We start from the raw sequence: 19,228 nt of genomic DNA, 5'->3' as shown, positions 1-19,228 counted from the left end.
AATTGCTCAAAGCATTGATGTATAACCTCTCATAAATATGCATGTCGCATGCATAGGTGAACGGGAACTTTTAATAGGGACGGAGGGAGTATTTATTAGCTGTTTACAAGCTAATTGTATGGCCTGTTTGGATTGCATAATTTCATTTCAAATTCCAGAAATGGGCCAATTATCTTGTTTGGATACTTCAAAATTTTGGAATTGTATTTGGCCCCATTCCAAGCCATTACAGAAATCAGTTATGTTTTATGAATTTCAAATTCTAACCCAATATACGTCATTCTAAATTCTCTCTCTTCAAACATAAAGGACCTTTTTTTTTTTATGCTAAAGAGGGGCTAGGCCCCGAAAGAAAACAAATTTAAACAGTCTAAGGAGGAACTAAACGTGGCAGGCCACGCCAACAACATCATCATACAAAATTCGACCCAACGGCAGTTATTCTGGTTCACTCCTTCCTTTATCCTCTTCTGTCCAGTCTCTCTCCTCTGCTAGTTATTCCTGCTCACCGCCACGATATCACGACATATCTCCGACGGCAACCACTGCTCCGCAAACGCTGGAGTGTCGAAATATTTCGCGACTTCTCGACAACAAAATATTTTAGTCAATTTGAAGCTCATATCAAGTATCAAATTTACTTCCAAAATTAAAAGTAATAAAGCTTTAGTTTCTTCTGGATTAATCTATTTTTGACAATTTATCTGAAATCATTTTTTATTCATTCACTCATTAAAAAGGGGCAAAAATTAGGGTTTATAATTTGATGTAAAAACATCAAATCTTTTATGATTTTTGAAAAAAAATCTGAAATTTATGCCACAATTTTACATAAAATTGAGTTGTTGCATCTACTTCATAATTTGCTCTTGTATGATCTGACGCTAGTGATGAAGATGATGATGGCCACTGCCGATAAAGTCTTCTAATTTGGCAATGTTTTTGTAATTTTTTTTTTTTTTTTTTTTGGTATCCTCCAATTTTACTAGCCACTGTTAGATGAATAATACGGAGTATGTTGATATTACTCATAAAAGTTTCAATTCCATCTTTACAAATTCTACTCACCCCAAACATGACTTGGAATTTGACATTCTAGAATTGAAATAATTATGTTTTCCAAACACATCTTTTGGAATTGAATTCTAAAATATCAAATTCTGAATTTCAATTCAAGCATTTGAAATGAATTACTAGTATCCGAACACAACCTAAGCTTATTCAATTAGTTGATTGCATTAGTATTTTGCATGAAGAAAGTTAAGTAAATAAGTTTATGCACCATTACCACTTTACCAGTTTCCTCATACCCAAAGAAGAATTGGAGAAAGGAAGAGAGGAATGTAGGAGGACCATCGTTTTCATTTTGATATTAGCCTGAATTTTGTACACGCAATCAAGAAATTTTGATATTAGTCTCCTATATATCATATATGATATGATATTTCCTTCTTGCGTAAAAAAAGCAATCAAGATAATGCCATTGTCTTATTTGTCTAGCCATTTTACATGAGCTACAAAGTACCATACTTGACTAGCTGTATATACGAGCAAGTCGACAACTTTACACGAAAAGTATCTGCTAGGGTCACAATAGATAGATACGGTTTCATGTGTTGTTTTTTTATAGGTATGACCTTATGATGAAGGGTCTTAACAGGCCGAAACCCCTCATGAGTCAACCCGACCTAAGTAAGTTTCATGTTTTTACTGGCAAAACAACAGTTTGGTTAATCAACCTCTATTAGTCTATTACGGTTACAAACCCTTTAAAGTTTAGGCCCGCGAAAAAATCTAAAATAGCCTAACGGCAAAGCAGGCGGTTGGCTGCTTTGTTAACCACCGTTGTGATTTCTTCTCCACTCTACTGATATCATTTGTCTTCTATTTCTCAGCAAAACCCTAGAAAAATTTCTAAATTCTTGCAAAGTTAATCTATTAATCAACACTCAAGTTCCAGGAACTTTGGTTTACTGCACCATTCGCAAAAATAAAGGTCCTTCTTTTCTCTTTCTTTGTCATTTTCTAATTTTTTTTGAAATTAATTTCATATATATCTGAATATATAGTCTAATTTTTTTTATACAATTTAACATTATGCAATTGGGGTTTATAGATGGAGAAATACCCACAAAGTATTATAGCCAATAATTTTTAAAATGGTGGATTTTGCAGATGAAGGTATAATTGTTGGCATATATTTTGGTATTTGGTGTATTATTATTGCTATTAACAATTGAAAGAAGAAACTTCTAGGAGGGGTCATTGCAAAGTCCTGCTTGATTCATGTTTTGTAGGCTGCCTTGTTATCTTTGTAATTGAAATCATGATTTAGAACAAGGAGAGAGGAGTGAATTTGTGGAGGAAATTAAGATTCGATTAGAACTCTCGTGATCGAGTGTATTATTGTTAGCATACATAATTTTCGGCTTGTTAGCTACTCTTTGTCCCTTAATTTTGCACAAAGAACCCACTTTTTGTGAGTGTTTTTGGGTCAAATGGTGCAAAAAATAAGGGACGGAGGGAGTATGTTGCTGCTTGGGAGTAGGATTTAGAAGAATGCATCATGCTTTTTTGACTTCTTAGCTATATTGTTGCTTCGGAGTAGGGTTTAGTAGAGTTCATCTCACAAGGATGCTGAACTATGCAGTGATTTTCTACTTATGGCCATGGGGAGACATCAATGTCTAATGCTAAAATTTTGAGAAAATGGAAGGGTTAAGCAAACGGGACAACCGTAGAGATGAATTTTGATCTTACTCTATGCGAGTGCCCTAGAGGTGTACCAAGGTGCATTCATCCTGGCAACCTTAAACTGGAAGTAATGGTATGGATGATAATAGTAGTAGGCTAGTAGTACACGGTTGCTTATGCCTATAGAAATGGGTATTGCATAGATGCTTGATAGGAGTGAGCTAGAGATCTTAACATCCAAGCAATGATTTTACTGGCAAAAATTAGTGACTAATACCCTACTAACTATGTAATGATGTCTAGGAAGCCAATAAATCTCTTGCTGTCATTTTCTATTCTTTGCTTTATGCTGAAAGGGATGGTATAAATTTCGCTATATATTTGGTCCATGTAATCGCTTTGATAAGTTTTTGCATTTGGCAAATGTTCTTTCAAGTGATGGTCCCATATTAAGGAAGTGGAGTGTTAATAAGATGAGAATGGAAGGTGTTACTTGATTAAGTTCCATCTTTCTGAGAGTCCAAATCTCATTAGGCTTATAAGATATCTTTTCGTTCCAGAAAAGAGAAGTAATGCACATAAGTGACACTTCTCATTTGTTTCTTTGAGATTGAGAAAGTTTGTGTCAAGTCTAACCATCATACGACCTGATTTTTGAACCCCTTTGCCTAGTCCTGCTCAAGAAGTGAATAAATATGTTAGTTTGAAAGAAAAAGTTAGTATACCTGGCAAATTATCCAAAGGATTACATTGAGCTTTCTGTTTGAGGGTAACTAGTGACTAGTACAAAACTACAAATAGAACACTCACGTATATTCTAAGGTGCAGGTTAAAGTCTTTCCCCTTTTTTGTACGAGTAGGAACATGAAATCGGGGATGGGACCTGTTGTATAATGTTGATGTTTAAAGATTTCCCAATCATCATCTTGGTACCGCATACTGAAGAGCATTCAAGACTTGCATTGTATCACAACTGTTTGAAGGGATCCATATTCACACAGTAATAAATTTATGCCAGTTGAGCAATAGTTTTAGTTTCCACATGACCCTAGTTGCTTTAAAAACAAGTTAAAGTTTGGTATCATGGTAATAAAAATACTTCGAATGATAAGATATTTTAGAGCAAGTTACATCTTACGGTATTTTTGTGTTAAGTGCAAATGTTGTTTTGAAAACAAATGTACGGACTTGGGAAGTAGGATTTTTCTGTTGCGATTGAATTGCACCAAGGATCTATATTGAGTCCTTTTCTCTTTGCAGTGAAATTAGAAATTGTAACATGGTGTATTCAACATACATGGTGTATGGTTTATGTGGATAGTATTTTGGTAGATGGATGACACTAGAGCTTTGGTGCATGCTTTAGTAGAGCATTGGTGTCAAAAGTCAGAGTATTACCTATTTCATGGAGTGCGAATCTAGCACTAAGGAGTCAAATAATGAGGATGTTGTAACATTAGATGGTAAAGAACTGCACATGAGTATTTTAAGTCCCTTGATGTCACTTATATTTGTTGGCTCAATTGGAGACCATCAAAATTTTATTGATTGTTACATATAGCCAAGGTTAAAGGAGAAATCGTATAGGACTGATCATGTTAGAAAGTGGGGTAGTTGACTAGAAAACTTTGTATTTTGAGATGGATTTGCAGGAGCATTTTAGGAGTTGAATTTAGAATAAATACTTTTGATATAGGGTTTGAGTTGCATTGAAGACAATATGAGAGAGAGTTGGTTGCATTGGTTTGGGCATGTGAGATGTTGATCAAAAGATGCACCATTAAGAAATCTGAAGAATTGTAATCATAAGGATTTTTGAAAAAGCTAAGGGCATTGATAATGACATGGATATATTGGGGTTAAAGAAGCATATAACACTCAATAGAATTGAATGAAGGGAGAAGATCTTTGTTGTCTACCATTGGAGATAAAATCTTTGGCTCATAAAGTCGACCCTATCCTATTGAGGTTAGAGCTTTGACGTTGTAGTTGGAATTGTACATGCAGTTCCATTATTGTGCTACTGGAACAATTTATGATTTTTGGAAGTGAAATTTTTTAACAGGAGTATGTAGCATTAATAGGAGTTTAATTATGAATGGGAGGTGGGGCAAGTTTTCCTATACTTTTTGCAATTGCCCAACTTACTAGAGTCATGCTCCTAGACAAGGAAAGATTTTCTAGGAGATGCAGCTTCTCCGACATTGTGACTGTTGCTGCGGTCACTAGTATTCTCCATGTTTGGAAGTGTAATGCAGATCCTTATTGTGCTACTTGAACAATCTCAGTGATCCGGAAATTAAAACATATTTCATCAAAGGCTACTTAATTACTTATCATTAGCACGTGATTATTTATGGATGGAGGGTGGGGCTTCTTGTTCATTGAACTATATTGCAGTTCCCCAATCGACCAGAATAATGCTTCTAAGCATGGCAAGGTTTTTGTGCAACAATTCTGTGAGAGCAGGAGAGAATAAGGAGATAAATTCAGCTAAGTTATGAATGTGCTATGTTTTTTCATGTGCTATTACTGTCTGTAATTTGTGGATGTATCATGCTTATTAACCATCATGGCTTTTACTGCTTGATTTTATTGGTGACGTTACCTTTTTAACTAAAGCAGAATGCATACATCTGAATATCTGATTCCATACCTTAGACAATGGCCTTGTTGACATCAGGGTAGTGGAATGGGATAGTGTTGGCTGTAGTATGAATTTTGGATATTCCTTGTTTTATGGACATTTGAATGGAAAGATAATTTTGTTCTGTAATTGTAGGAGAAGGTAATAGCGTATCAGAAAACTGCATATGATGCCTATATTTGGTAGCCCAAGGAGAAGCTGGAATAGATGCATCATGAGCTATGTTGGTAAGTTTTGTCATTCAGAAATTAAGTTGCAAAATCTAATTTTTTTCCCTCAGTTTGGTTACATCTAGCCATTTAATTGGGATGTTTTATGCCCTTTTTTGTTATTTTGTGATTTCGAAATGCTAATGTGTTTATTATATTCATTTGTTTGTCAAAATTGAAGAACTGAGATGACTATTTGTTGTCAATTACCTTTTTTCAAATGATTAATTGGGCTGTGGTAGCACTGTCGAATCAAATCCTGGACCTTTATTTGTATGCCCATATTAGCGTGAAGGGATTCTTACCAGTTTGCCAGCCATAATTTTTTTGCAAATAATTAATAATCTGAATATGAGATTATGACTTATGAGTAGTTGTAAGAATACTGATACAAACAGATCAGAGCCTCAAAGAAACGAAGGGGTTGAATGGTTGATCAGTGACATACTGAAAGATGATAGATTTGTAGGCTTGTTTAAGATTCTCGTATTGATTGATTATACAATTAAAAATATATTATGCTCATCATGTGATTTTTTTTGGTTTTGATTAACTGCTAGCATCCAGTAGCTCTCGCTCGTTTTCCGTTCAGTTCTTCTAGATGGAATCACCATACTGCTAGATTTTCTGTTCTGAACACATTCGCTTCACAGTATCAGTATTACATGACAAACTTTCTCTCGTCAAATTTCTCGGTACAGGAATCTGTGATGGATGAGAAGTCTCAGATATCTATGGCTCTTTCAACCTGTTGTTGTTCAGAAGCAGGCTGCTTTGTGGTGGAGAAGCACTTTGAGCCTATCATGAGGAGGATTAGATGAGTTCGACTGATGGGGTTATACTCTCAGATTCCATTTTATTTATTTATTCATTTATTAGTTCCACTCTTTCGTAAAATTATTTTTGGTTGTATGAAGGATGAAAGGTAACACAATCGTTCTTTTACAACTTCTCACTTGTTAAGGAAGACGCTTCCCCTTCAGGAGATAGAGTGGCTACTTTGCAAGCTGAGAAAACATCATTATGTTTGCCTAATGGGGTTAAGGCTGGACCGGGAGGGTTACAGGAGATTTCCGTTGTTTCTAGAAATCTAGATGTACAGCGAAGTTACCAAGAGGGGTGTCCAGTCACAAAGTCTTAAGCCTACAAATTATGAACAAAGGGACTGAAGAGGGAAGAGGAATTGAGCAAGCAGTCAGACGTTGAGGTCAAAGAGTTCACTTAAGGATCAAGTTAGAACTTTTGATGCTTTTCTCTGCCTTGCGGTTTCTGATGGTAATTTGTCATGTCATTATCTGTATTACAATATTGTGGAAACTGTAGTCGAAACGTTTCCTTAATGTTAAAGCCTAATATTATGATTAATTAACACAATACTTTGTCGAAGGTAGTTTGTATTGTCATTGTCATTGATATGCACACGGATGATGCAGTATAGTGCTGAGACTGATAATCTTTCAACAGATTAGCGTGTTAAAGGGTGTTGCTAAATTGCTTTATAGAATTTGATTATTGGCATTTTCAAGAGGGTGATGTAATTATTTCCGCCATTGTCGCTCGCTTTTGTAAAATAATTTATGTTCTATAGTTTCTTGGTACAGGCATATGATTGATCAGGTGTACAAGTTTTGTCGTTTGAAAATGACAGTATCCCCAGCAAAGGTATCTGTGACTTATTCAGCAGTCTATTTTTAAAGTTTTGATTTTGACATTGTTTTGAACTTTAAAATTGACCCCATATTTTGCATATTGTTTTTGATGACTGTGCAAAGCATTGTTGAAGTTTTTCCAAGTGACATAGTGGTTTGAATTTTTAAGCTTTAAATGTATTACGGAGCACTCCCTCGGTCTCATATTGCTCAATATAATAAAAATAGATATCTCATTGAGTCTGTCTCATTTCTTTAATGGTATATTACTACCCTTAACAATTGAGGTGCAACAATAAAAGACATGAAATTAAATTCCAAATATCACGACTTCACATGCTTTTAAATGAACCAACTTCTAACAAAAACAAAGGGGCATGGGACAACTTTAGTGGAGCGGGGAGATTACTTGTAATGTTATGTCCTAATTTAGATTTTCAATGTGTTTCATTTTGGTCACTTGTGTCTGCGTTTAAGCTACTATCATCATCTATATGACTATATAGCATAGTTGTGCAGGGGGATGACCAGACTTGGCACTTGGGAATATGTCATGAAATTGCAAGTCAAGTTTTTGAAAATTATTAACATATATTAAAAGGGGTTTCATGACATTGTTTATTAATACACCAATAATCTGTCTTGACAAAAACGGCTAATTCGAAGGTTAATAATTGGAATTTATCCAATATTGGGGTAGTTAATTGTATAAATTGATCAATTTTATATGATAACCAATTTGGCAATAGACTTGTGTTCCTTTTTCAGGTTAGATGACACACTTGTCCATACACGTACAACTTTAATCATTAACATCTTATAAGTAACCAATTGGTTGTTGGTGCAGTGGTTATTGGGATTGTACTTGGTAGGGAGGATTGCGTGTTCGATCCGCCGTAACAACAATTGGGAGGAAAGTGGAACTTAACCACCAAGAGCTGAGCCCTGAATCCGGATTAGCCCAAAGGGTAAATCGGATGGAACACCAAAAAAAAAACATCTAAAATTATGAAAAATTAATATGTTAGAAAGTAAATAAATACATTAATATTTATTTTAATATTTTAGTTAAGAAGATACTACGTACGTATGTGAATAGTTATGAACTTATGAAGTAACATGACTTTTACCGGAAACAAAGGGAGCATATATATATATGAACCATGACACAATTACACAACTTGTGGAATTGAAATATTTATCTCTCCCACGAGTACTAGAGTGGTCTTGTGGAAAAACAGTACGAAATGAAAAAGATAATTATCCCTTTTTAGGGAGGTTCATTCTGCAGGAGTGGTGATTTTATACAATAAGATTGGGGAGATTTGATCTCTAGCAAATAGGAGTAATACATTATACATAATATATTTAGGTCATGTTCTGTTCACTTTATTTTCACTTATTTTAGAAAAAATAAGTTTAAATAAGGGTTAATAAGTTCAGGAAAAATAAGTTTAGGAAAAATAAGTTCAGATAAGTTGTGATAAGGGTTAATTTGGGATACCCAAGTTAAATTTATAACTAAAATAAGTTCTAATGAAGGCTAATAAGTTCAGATAAGATCAGATAAGTTCTGATAAGTTCAGATAAGTTAAAGATAAGTTCATATAAGTTCAGATAATTAAAAATTAGGTGATTAGAACGCACCCTTAGTCGTATAAAGAAATCCTTCATCAAACTTCTATCGTTTAGTGCATCTTGTACCGTATAAAAAAAAAGACAATTTAACGATGTTTTATAACTCCGGGATCATAAAAAAAGGAAACATTCCCCGGAATAATCACACATTTGGGGCGTCCGCTAAAAATAATTCCACCTTTGGGTTATTTTTAAATAATCCGACCTTTATACCCAATCCGCTCAAAATGATCCCAACCAGTCATGTAACTTGTTATAACAAGTTACCTGACACGTGGTGGCCTGTGATTGGTCAAAAAATAAAATAAAATTTTTAAAAAAAGTTAAATTTTTTAAAGGAAAAATAAAAAAAAATTAATATTTAAAAAACCACCCACCAACTGCCCAAGCCACCGTCCCCGCCGCCTGAGCCTGATCCCTTGCCTAGCGGCTCCGGCCACCCAGCCCCCAACCACAGCGTCGGCGACAGTGCCGGACCCCCCTCCCCTGAACCACCAACCCCCTCCCTCACGAAAAGCTAGGCAGTGTTTACTGTTTAGGAAAGCGCAGGCGAAGCTCCGAAGAGCCATAAAACCATCCCACACCCCTCGAAAATCCATTTTCCGTCTCGATCCCAGTCCCTTCCCCGGTCCCTTTTCTAGCAACCTCCCCCTCCCCTTCCCCACGCCCCGATTTTGGCCCTATCCCCTTCAAACGCCTCGATTTCGGCCCTTCTCTCCTTCCCACACCTTGATTTTGGTAACGGTTGTGGTGGTTTAGTGGCGATAGAAGGGGGTAGGGGAGGGTCGCCGAACGGTGCCCGAGAGCTAAGGTCTGGTCGCGGTGGGGATGGCCGCTCTGGGCCTCATCTGTGCGATGATCGGAGCAGGGAGGTGGTTGGGGTCGCGGTGGGGCGGGTTTTGTTTGAATTTTTTTTTGTTTAGAAAAAAATTAAAAATAGTTAATTGTTGTAATTACTAATAATCATTTCTTAAAACAAAATTAATATTAAAACTTATTTTTTGACCAATTACATGGTGACACGTGTAAATTAAACTTAATAAGAAAAAATTACCTACTCGACCGGTTACAGGTCACCCGGGACCATTTTGAGCAGATTGGGTATAAAATCGGATTATTTAAAAATAACCCAAATGTGGGATTATTTTGGACAGACGTTCCAAAAGTGGAATTATTCCGAGCAATTTTTCTTAAAAAACAACCTTTACAAGGGAGAAGAGGAGTAAGGGCGGCCAAAAACCTTAGTCCATATGATACGATGAACATGAGTGCTTAATTTGGAGACATGAAGGGAAATATAAAATTTATATACGAAGTACTTCATAGTATATATTTAATAAAAAATAATAAACAATATGTTACAGAGATTAATAAAATATACTCGAATACCCTGTATTAAAATTTGATTGAATTGAGGTTTAACTAGTGCAGAAGACCATAATTACGTGTGTGGAAGCACATTTCCTAATCAACTTGAACGTGTTGCTTTCATTTTAATTTTATGAACTGCATGAACGAATTTAAATTGATTTATTTTAAACTAAGTATAACTTATTCATTAATTAATTGAATCCACTAATTATTATACTGTAGTATGACCTCATACCAACAAAAATTGTTTCCTCCTAGACAGCAGGAGGAATAATGTTGACATCATACAGTTATAGACTTATAGGTGTATAAATAATTAAATTATACTCGTAAGTCTGAAAACATATCATAATTAAAAATGGAGCATAAATAATTAAAAATATCAACTTGTATACTCCCTTCATCCCTTTATTTTTGCCCCATTGCCAATTTTTGGTGTTAAAATTTGAAAACTTTGACCATAAATTACCGTTAATCTATAAAAGATAATTTAGTCATGAATGGTCTTGTTAGATTCGTCTCGTTGTATATTTTATTAATATCACGTTTTTATAATTTTTATGGGTATGGAAATAAAGATATAGACATTTTAATACACGTCTTAAGGACCGTGCATAGTTATATGGGGCAAAAAATAAGGACAGATAAAGTAGAATTTAGTAATCTTAAATTGGTCTAATTACACAAGCATACAAATTACTCTATCTATCTTCAATTATCATTTACCATTTTTCTTATCAATTTTTTTTTCCTTTTACCAATTCTTGTAAAAGGCGTGTTTTATGGCCATAACTAAAAGTAAAATGAGACAAAAAAAAAATATACAGAGTAAAATATATTGATACTTGAATATGTGCATTTTAAACTGTACAAATAAATGAATTATTCCCAAATTAATTAAAATAGATAAATTTGTAGGAAATATTTTAAATATTTATCTACGTCCCAACAAGATCCTTTATAATTAAAATGATAAAATCGGCCTCTTAAATCACACAAATCTTAATCAAAATATTAGAGCAGTTAATTTATTAGGTGAGCCAATATCGAAGTTTTGTCTTGCGTTAGTTGCGTATCTAGCTTAATGGACAATATGTTCCCTCTAATCAGTTACACCTTACACCTGACCTTCCAAATTGTCTACATGTTTAAAAGTTAAAATAGGTGACGATGTAGTTTTATTAATTCCGTTTTTAGGCAATAAATCCATTTGAACGTACGTATATATGATACGTAATACAAAAGTTTGTTAAATTCTCCTTTTGAAATACAGTGCTTTTAAAAACGCAATTTTTTTTTTTTTTTTTTTGGGTCAATTATGAAATAATTAAACAAAATACATTTTAAGTTTTAAAAAATAGGGAAAAAAAGTCAGCTAAATGATGAAAGGATTTCAAAAAAAAAAAAAAATAATTTTTTTTTTGTTGTAAGAGCAATGATGTAAAAAGAATTTGATCTAAATAATTTTGAATGCTACTCCCAAAGGCCAAATCTTTAACCAACTATGTTGAAGTATTAGATGAAAGCTCGTGCGATGCACGGTTTTTTTTTTTTTTTTTTTTTTTACTTATATCTCATGAAGAGATTATTTTCTTAATTTAACCCTATAAGTTTTTATTTTTTTTTTATTTTTTTTTTTTGCTTGTTAGAAAACGGATAATTTGTTTTATTTTTATGCAACTTATAATGCGACCTTAATTTACTAATATAAGCTATATGAAAATTATAAGTATAATAGATATTAGAATAAAATCATAATCATGTTCGTATTTTTTTAACCTATGATTCTGTTCCACTATACATATATATTTATAAAATCACTATTTTTCTTTCACAAACAATAACTTAGACCACCATTATTATTTTATTCCGTATAACCTTTATACAATGAAAAATTAATAAAGTAAACCCAAAACTACAAGGTTAAAATAAAGACGGTGGGAGTAATAGTAAAAGATATGACTTTATAAATTTTTAAGTAGTTAAATGAAATATATATATATATATATATATATATATATATATATATATATATATATATATATATATATACTATCAAGAGTGTTGCATTACTAAAATTAATCTAATGAATAAAATTAAATATTTATAATGAAATTTCATTATCATATGTCCTTAATAATAGAGTTATATGTATACACTACTACAATGATTTTTACAATAATAATGTAGATATTCTACTAGAAACTATAATACACAAAAAATTAAAATTATCAGAGACATGTCTTACAATCTTTAATTTTTTTCCCTACTATTGTAACATTATAGTTGACTCAGGGCCTGTTCTGATTTACTGAACTGAACTGATTGAAGCTGAATTGAATATTATGGGAGAAGGAAATTAGGAAATGAAATAATTAATATTAAGTTACAATTAAGTTGTTTAACAAAATTTAATACGATAAGTAACATAATTAGATTAGGTAAAATAAAACAAAACATACATCTTATAAAATAATGAATAACAATCAATTTATTTTGTTTACCATCAGAATGCCAGGAAAATGTGTAGATAAATAATATTCACATGTTTGTGTTTTTTGTATAGTATATATATTGTTTATTTACAATTGAAAAAAAAAAATCACAATTATATTTTTGAGAGGATGTATACAAATCTTTAATATCATCCTATCTTATATATTTGTAGAGTAGCAAATAAATCTCTAATAAAATTTCTTATCTAATCATAAAATGGGTTGCTAGATAGGATAAAAATTGAACATTATTGTTTTTCATTTTTTTTTTCTGAAGAATATTGATAAAGACGGAACGTTATGTTATTTATTTTTTTGAAGAATATTGATTCTTCTTTAAAAAAAAATTGAAGAATATTAGTTAATTATTAATAATTTATATTTCTTTTAAAATGTTTTTAAAAAAATAATGATTGAACGTTTTCTTAAAGACTTTTTTTTTTATGAATATTGATTCTTTTGAAAAAAAAATTGAAGAATATTAGTTAATTATTAATAATTTATATTTCTTTTAAAATGTTTTTTTAAAAAAAATTGATTGAACGTTTTCTTAAAAACAAAATGAACTTATATTTTCCTTTTTCAAATATTTAATTGTAAAGTGTTTGTGTATAATAATTATATAATTTATAGTTTTTTTTTTAATTTAAATCCTAATATCAAAAAATCATCTTTTAAAAAAGATAATTTTTAGTTTTAAAATAAATTAAATCTTGATAAATCATTGTTCGTCGTTCTTATCTACGTGGAAAAATTTTTAAATTTCATTCGTCACTTTTGCTTATGTGGCGAGTGAATTTTTTTTTAATTTAAATCCTAATATCATAAAATCATCTTTTAAAAAATATAATTTTTAGTTTTAAAATAAATTAAATCTTGATTAATCATTATTCGTCGTTGTTACCTACGTGGCAAAAATTTTAAATTTCATTCGTCACTTTTGCTTATGTGGCGAGTGAATTTTTTAATTCAAAAATAAAATACAAATCTAGCTTTTAATTGGTCGAAATAATACCTTTGATTATGTGGCGCTCCAAATGCTCTCGAAAAATGCCTACTTTATTTATATATATTAGATTTTAAATTTTCAAACAACACAAGTAAGTGTTTTACATTGAAAAGAGAAGAGAGAGCTAACACTTTATAAGGCTAAGAGGCTACTACTTCTATTATCATAGATTTTGGGATGAAACCTCCTTTAGTCTTGTGAAGTGGATTCTCTCTTTGGTTGCAGGTGCGGCCTAGACCTATATTTGACATGGTATCAGAGTCAAACCCACGGTTTGTGACATTTAATGGCTTGGATAATGAGTACACTAGGCCAAATTGAGTGGGTCTATGTGAGGGAGAGTGAAAAAATATACTCTAACCCCATGAAACATCACACGAGACAAAATTTAAGGGACTTTACATGTAAAAGGGAGTGTTGAAGTATAAATTTTTCAAACACATGTAAGCGTCCCACATTAAGAAAAAGAAGAGAGAGTTAAATGTTTTATATGACTAAGGGGATACTACTTCTCCTATATGATTTTTGGATGAAACCTCCTTTAGTCTTGTGAATTGGACTCTATCTCTTAGTTGCAAGTGCGGTCTACACCCGTATTTGACAAATTAAGTTAGTCGACATCCCAAAAAAAAAAAAAAACTTTACTAACCATATGATAATATCAACAGACAAGCATTTTTGTTTCCTTTCAAGGTGTTTTAGAACAATGGACATGTTACCTTAAATAAAAAGAAATCATCGTTACTAAACTAAATTTACATCATTCATCATAGTCCACTAAATATAACGTACCCACCATCACATGTCACTTTTCAACTAAATAAAATGAATCCATTAATTTAAGGAAAATTTATCAGAAAAAACCTTTAAAAAGCACTATTTTGCGAACAAAAACCTTTTAAAAGCTTTTTGGTTAAAAAAAACCACCACGTTCATTTTTTTTGCGAGAGCAAACCTATTTCCTTAATCACCCTCTAATTAACTTAATTAGACTCTAATTTTTCTTATTTCTTCTAATTAACCACTAACCCACCAAATTATTAAATAATTAGATTTTTTATATATAAAAAAAATAAAATAAAAAAATCACCACCCCTCCCCTTCCTCCTCCTTCCTCCTGCCTTTCCCTCTCCCATGGCAGCAACCCCCCTCCCTCATCGGACCTGCTGCCCAGATCCCCCTCACCCCCGGCGACCTCCTCCACCACCGAACGACCCTCCCTTTCCCTCTTATCACCGCGGCGACAACCACCTCCTTGATTTTGAAAACCCCTGGAAAATCAATTTGGGGGTTTATAATTTTATGCATCTTGCTTGTAATTGATACTTGTTTTGGCTTTGATTATGTATGTATGTGATGCTAAGGTGATTTAGAAGCAAATTACAATTGTTTTGGACTTGATTTGAACATGTTTAAGTAGATTAGAACCAAACAATTGAAGGGTGGTGGTGGTTGCCAACGGGGATAAGAGGGAAAGGGAGGGTCAATCGGTGGTGAAGGTAGGTCGCCGGAGGTGGGGGGTCTGGGCGGCGGGTCCGATGGGTGAGGGGGTTGTTGCCAGGGGAGGGGGAAAGGGAGGAGAAGGGGAAGGGGTGGTTGGTTGGTTGTAGGGGTGGTGGTTTTTTGATATATAAATTAAATCTAATTATTTAGTAATTGGGTGGGTTAGAGGTTAATTAGAAGAAATGAGAGCAAATTAGAGTCTAATTAAGTTAATTAGAGGGTGATTAAGGAAATAGGTTTCCTCTTGCAAGAAAATGAATGTGGTGGTTTTTTTAACCACAAAGCTTTTAAAAGGTTTTTTTTTCGCAAAATGGTGCTTTTAAAAGGTTTTTTCTGACAACTTTTCCTTAATTTAACTTTACATTATACAATTTACTTTCTTATCCATTATCATTGAAAATGGTAATGTAATCGGATGAATTGCAAAATTGTTATGATCCTTACTCGTGTTCGATCGGGTGAGCTATGCCCGACAAATGGATTTAACTCTTTTTTGCAAGTACACTCGCGCCCGGCCGGGCAGGCACCACCCGACCGGGAGAATTGACGCCTAGAATTTCTTGTGTTCTCGCACTCAACTGGGGGTTGGTTCGCCCGATCCGGGGCGGAACATTGAGATTACGAGCCTGACAAGGCAAGGTTCGCCCGGTGGCTCGCCTAGAATTTTGCGTCGAACGAATGGTTCTCGCCCGACTGGGCGCGATTGCTTGTGAAAGGGAGAATGCACTCTCGCCCGACAGGGCGTGTCTTTTCCTGGGGGTCGGTTTGTTTATTTGTTTCCTAATTTGGGACACATATAAATATGAGTGGTATCTTCTTCTTTTTATCATTCATTCATACGAAACCTGAATACAAGCCTACCCTTTGAGATCTGAACAGTTCTTGAGCAATTCCAACCTTCGAGTTCGGGTACACGGATTACAGAGGTCATTGTGTAAAACTTGGGGGGGAGGGGGCGTGCGTCACTAGGATATTTGTACTGGTGGTGGCGTATTTTGCTTCAAAGGCAGTGAGTTCCAAAAAACGGCACAACTGAAGGAGGACGTATCTAATCAGTTTTGTAACGGTATTCCTTGTCTTTGTTCTTAATTTCAACAGATATTTTTCCAACAATCTATTAACCTATATTAAAAGCAAAGACTAAGAGAGTATGTCATTCTTTTGTATTCCGAAACGAGAGATAGAAGTGATTGATAAATTATTATTCAAATTTAAGAAAATTCTAAAAAGTTAACTATTTGACAAAAATAAAGGGGTAGCTAATGATTTTGGTTGGTCCACACAGAAGATTGAGCTTTTCTTGATTAATGTACAATAATGTTGATATGATATATACTCGATATGATATATACTCCCTCCATTTCTTTATTTTTGTCTCATTGCTCTTTTTGGATTAAACTTAGAAAACTTTGTCCATATATTACCGTTAATTTATAAGAAATAATATAGTCATGTGAGATCTTGTTAGATTCGTCTTATTATATATTTTATTAATATCACGTTTTTATAGTTTTTACGTGTATGGAAATAAAGATATAGACACTTTAAGACGCGTCATAGAGACCGTGCAAAATCAAATGATGCAAAAAAAATGGGGACAGAGGTAGTACAAGTACATAATACAAGGTATCATAAATACAAGTACTTATAATTGATATTTATATTCCGTAATAACTTACTATTATTGTCGTTTATTTATTGATCGCGTTTGGGAGATTTGAGTAGGGCTTTATAATTCTTCAAAAAAAAAAAACAGTAGGGCTTCATAACATGAGTAAAATTGAGGGGGGGGGGGGGGTGGGGGGTTTGGAAACAAGCAAATTTAATGGCATTTTTCTTCGGTCATGATAATGCAAGTATTCTCAGTTCTCACTAACCTCTTGTATAACCCTTTTTAATTGGCAATATTTTGAGGTAGAACTCCAACGAAGTCTCTATTTATTTCTATCTTTTTGTTCTTCAATTCCATGTAAAATATGCGTATAAATTAAAGTAATGGATCGATAGGAGTATAGTTGCATCACTAAACAAAATGATGTCGGGTTTTGGATTTTATATAGACCACACGACATTTGATCTTATGATCGAGTGCAGTGGATTCTCATATATAAACTTTAGCATGTTAGATTGTGCTCTTTAAATTGAGATTAAATGAATAATGAAGTTAAAATGAACTTAATAGAAGTAAAGAAAAATAGTAACAATATAATAAACTGAATAAAGCTGAAACAAACTTGATGGAATTGACCTGAACTGAACTAAACTAAAAATGGCCAAACTAAAATCGAACAAAATTGAAAAATTTGTCCAAAAGAACTTGGTATTAGTAGTTGTGATAAACGGGCTTGGGCGACACCTGCCACGAGTATCCACTTTATATGACCAAGGAAGTTCCACCTCAAAATCATATGCCAATAAGGGGAGTAGTCGCTTAACCTTATAAAGTGGATACAACTTTCTTGTTACTTTCTTGTTTCTTCAATGTGGGATACACTTTCCAACACTTTTACACTCTTTCAATATGGGACAACACTTTCATTCACATGTGAGATTAATTATGGAAGACACACTAAAGGTGGGATTATTAGTTTCCTTTTTTTTGTTTTGGTGTTTAATGTGCCACAAGGGTAGGTGATTAGGCTGTTCAGAGTGCGGTTTAGACCGCACCAAACCGCAATTTTGCGGTTTGATACGGTTTGCGGTTTTAAAATTGCGGTACGATTTTTGAAAATGACCAAACCACAATTTTGCGGATTGGTGCAATTTCCAAAATAAAATTAGATCAAACCGCACTTTGAGTTATTTTTATTAAATAAATATAAAAGAACTAAAATATATGAGTTCATCTTTGATCATTAGCTAATTAAAGGTTAAACAAGAGTTTAATATTTGAATTATAAATTAATAATATCAAAATAAAATAAAAGTTTTGTTTTAAAAATGTGGTCAAACCGCAAATCACACCGCACCAAACCGCATTTCGCGGTGCGATTGTGTTAGAAGAGCGGTTTGAAAAAAATACAAACCACAATTTTGCGGTTTGGTGCGGTTTAGGATCCAAACCACACCGCGAACACCTCTACAGATGATGAGAATCTATACTAGAATCTCCTAAAAGCGGGAGGGAAGAGTTATAATACTTATAATTATTATTCTTATTTTTTTTCTTTTAAAGATACATAAATTTCATTTTTAAGGTTGGAAGCAATGATAATAAATTACTATTTCTAAGAAAGAATATCCCATTTTCTTGGAACAATTCCGCCATAGATCCTTTTCCGTTGACCCTGACATACACCTTCGTGTATTATTCCAAATTTTTTTAACGTCGTCTTTTCTTAACCTTCATTTTTATCTGATTATATTATGTTATAATGATGAACAAGTATTTTAGTTATTATTATAATTGGAAGCTTAATTGGAGATGACTTGCAAGAGCATTATATAACTTCATGATTTAAGAACACTTGAATATGTGATTAAGACATAATACGTTATTCCAATTATGTCATAGAGTTATTGCCTATTATGTCATTATCAATGACTTACTATAGAAACAAAAACCAAGGAAATAGGAGAATAGTGGAAAGCAATTCACTTTTATACATAATTAATTTTAGCAATAATGAGTTATTTAAACAATTATACGAAGTATACGATGGTTTGAATAATTACATTATTGGATTCATATGATGAGGATTGAGGAAGGACAAGTAGAATTATTATTGTTTTGGCTAATATGAATAAAATGAAATAGGTAGGATCTCAAAGGAACACTTTTTAAACGGTAAGGGAAAAGAATTTAACGAAACAGAGGCCAGAGAAAAAGATTTGTGACTAGTGAACATCCGGGCATTGGATAAGATAACTAAAAGTAAAAATATTAAATTGAATTTAACATCGCTTGGTTCGCAAAGGGTAAATGGAATGGAATGAACAAAGGGAATGAAAGAGAATGGAATGAAAAACTATTCCATGGTGTGTTGTTTGTTTTAAAAATATAAAGGGAATTA

At 33.0% G+C, this 19,228-nt stretch overlaps 1 long non-coding RNA gene across 1 annotated transcript; it reads left to right on the top strand.

Moving 5' to 3' along the window:
• Positions 1 to 1,649: 1,649 nt before the first annotated feature.
• On the top strand, positions 1,650 to 6,936 carry LOC110707418. Its single transcript, XR_002508479.1, has 3 exons — positions 1,650 to 1,996; positions 5,477 to 5,568; positions 6,252 to 6,936. It is a non-coding gene; the product is annotated as an uncharacterized LOC110707418 (long non-coding RNA).
• Positions 6,937 to 19,228: the final 12,292 nt, after the last annotated feature.

Source organism: Chenopodium quinoa, unplaced genomic scaffold, assembly GCF_001683475.1.
Source record: "Chenopodium quinoa cultivar QQ74 unplaced genomic scaffold, ASM168347v1, whole genome shotgun sequence".
In the NCBI taxonomy this organism is placed as follows: domain Eukaryota; kingdom Viridiplantae; phylum Streptophyta; class Magnoliopsida; order Caryophyllales; family Amaranthaceae; genus Chenopodium; species Chenopodium quinoa.
This window is presented reverse-complemented; position numbering and strand designations above follow the sequence as displayed.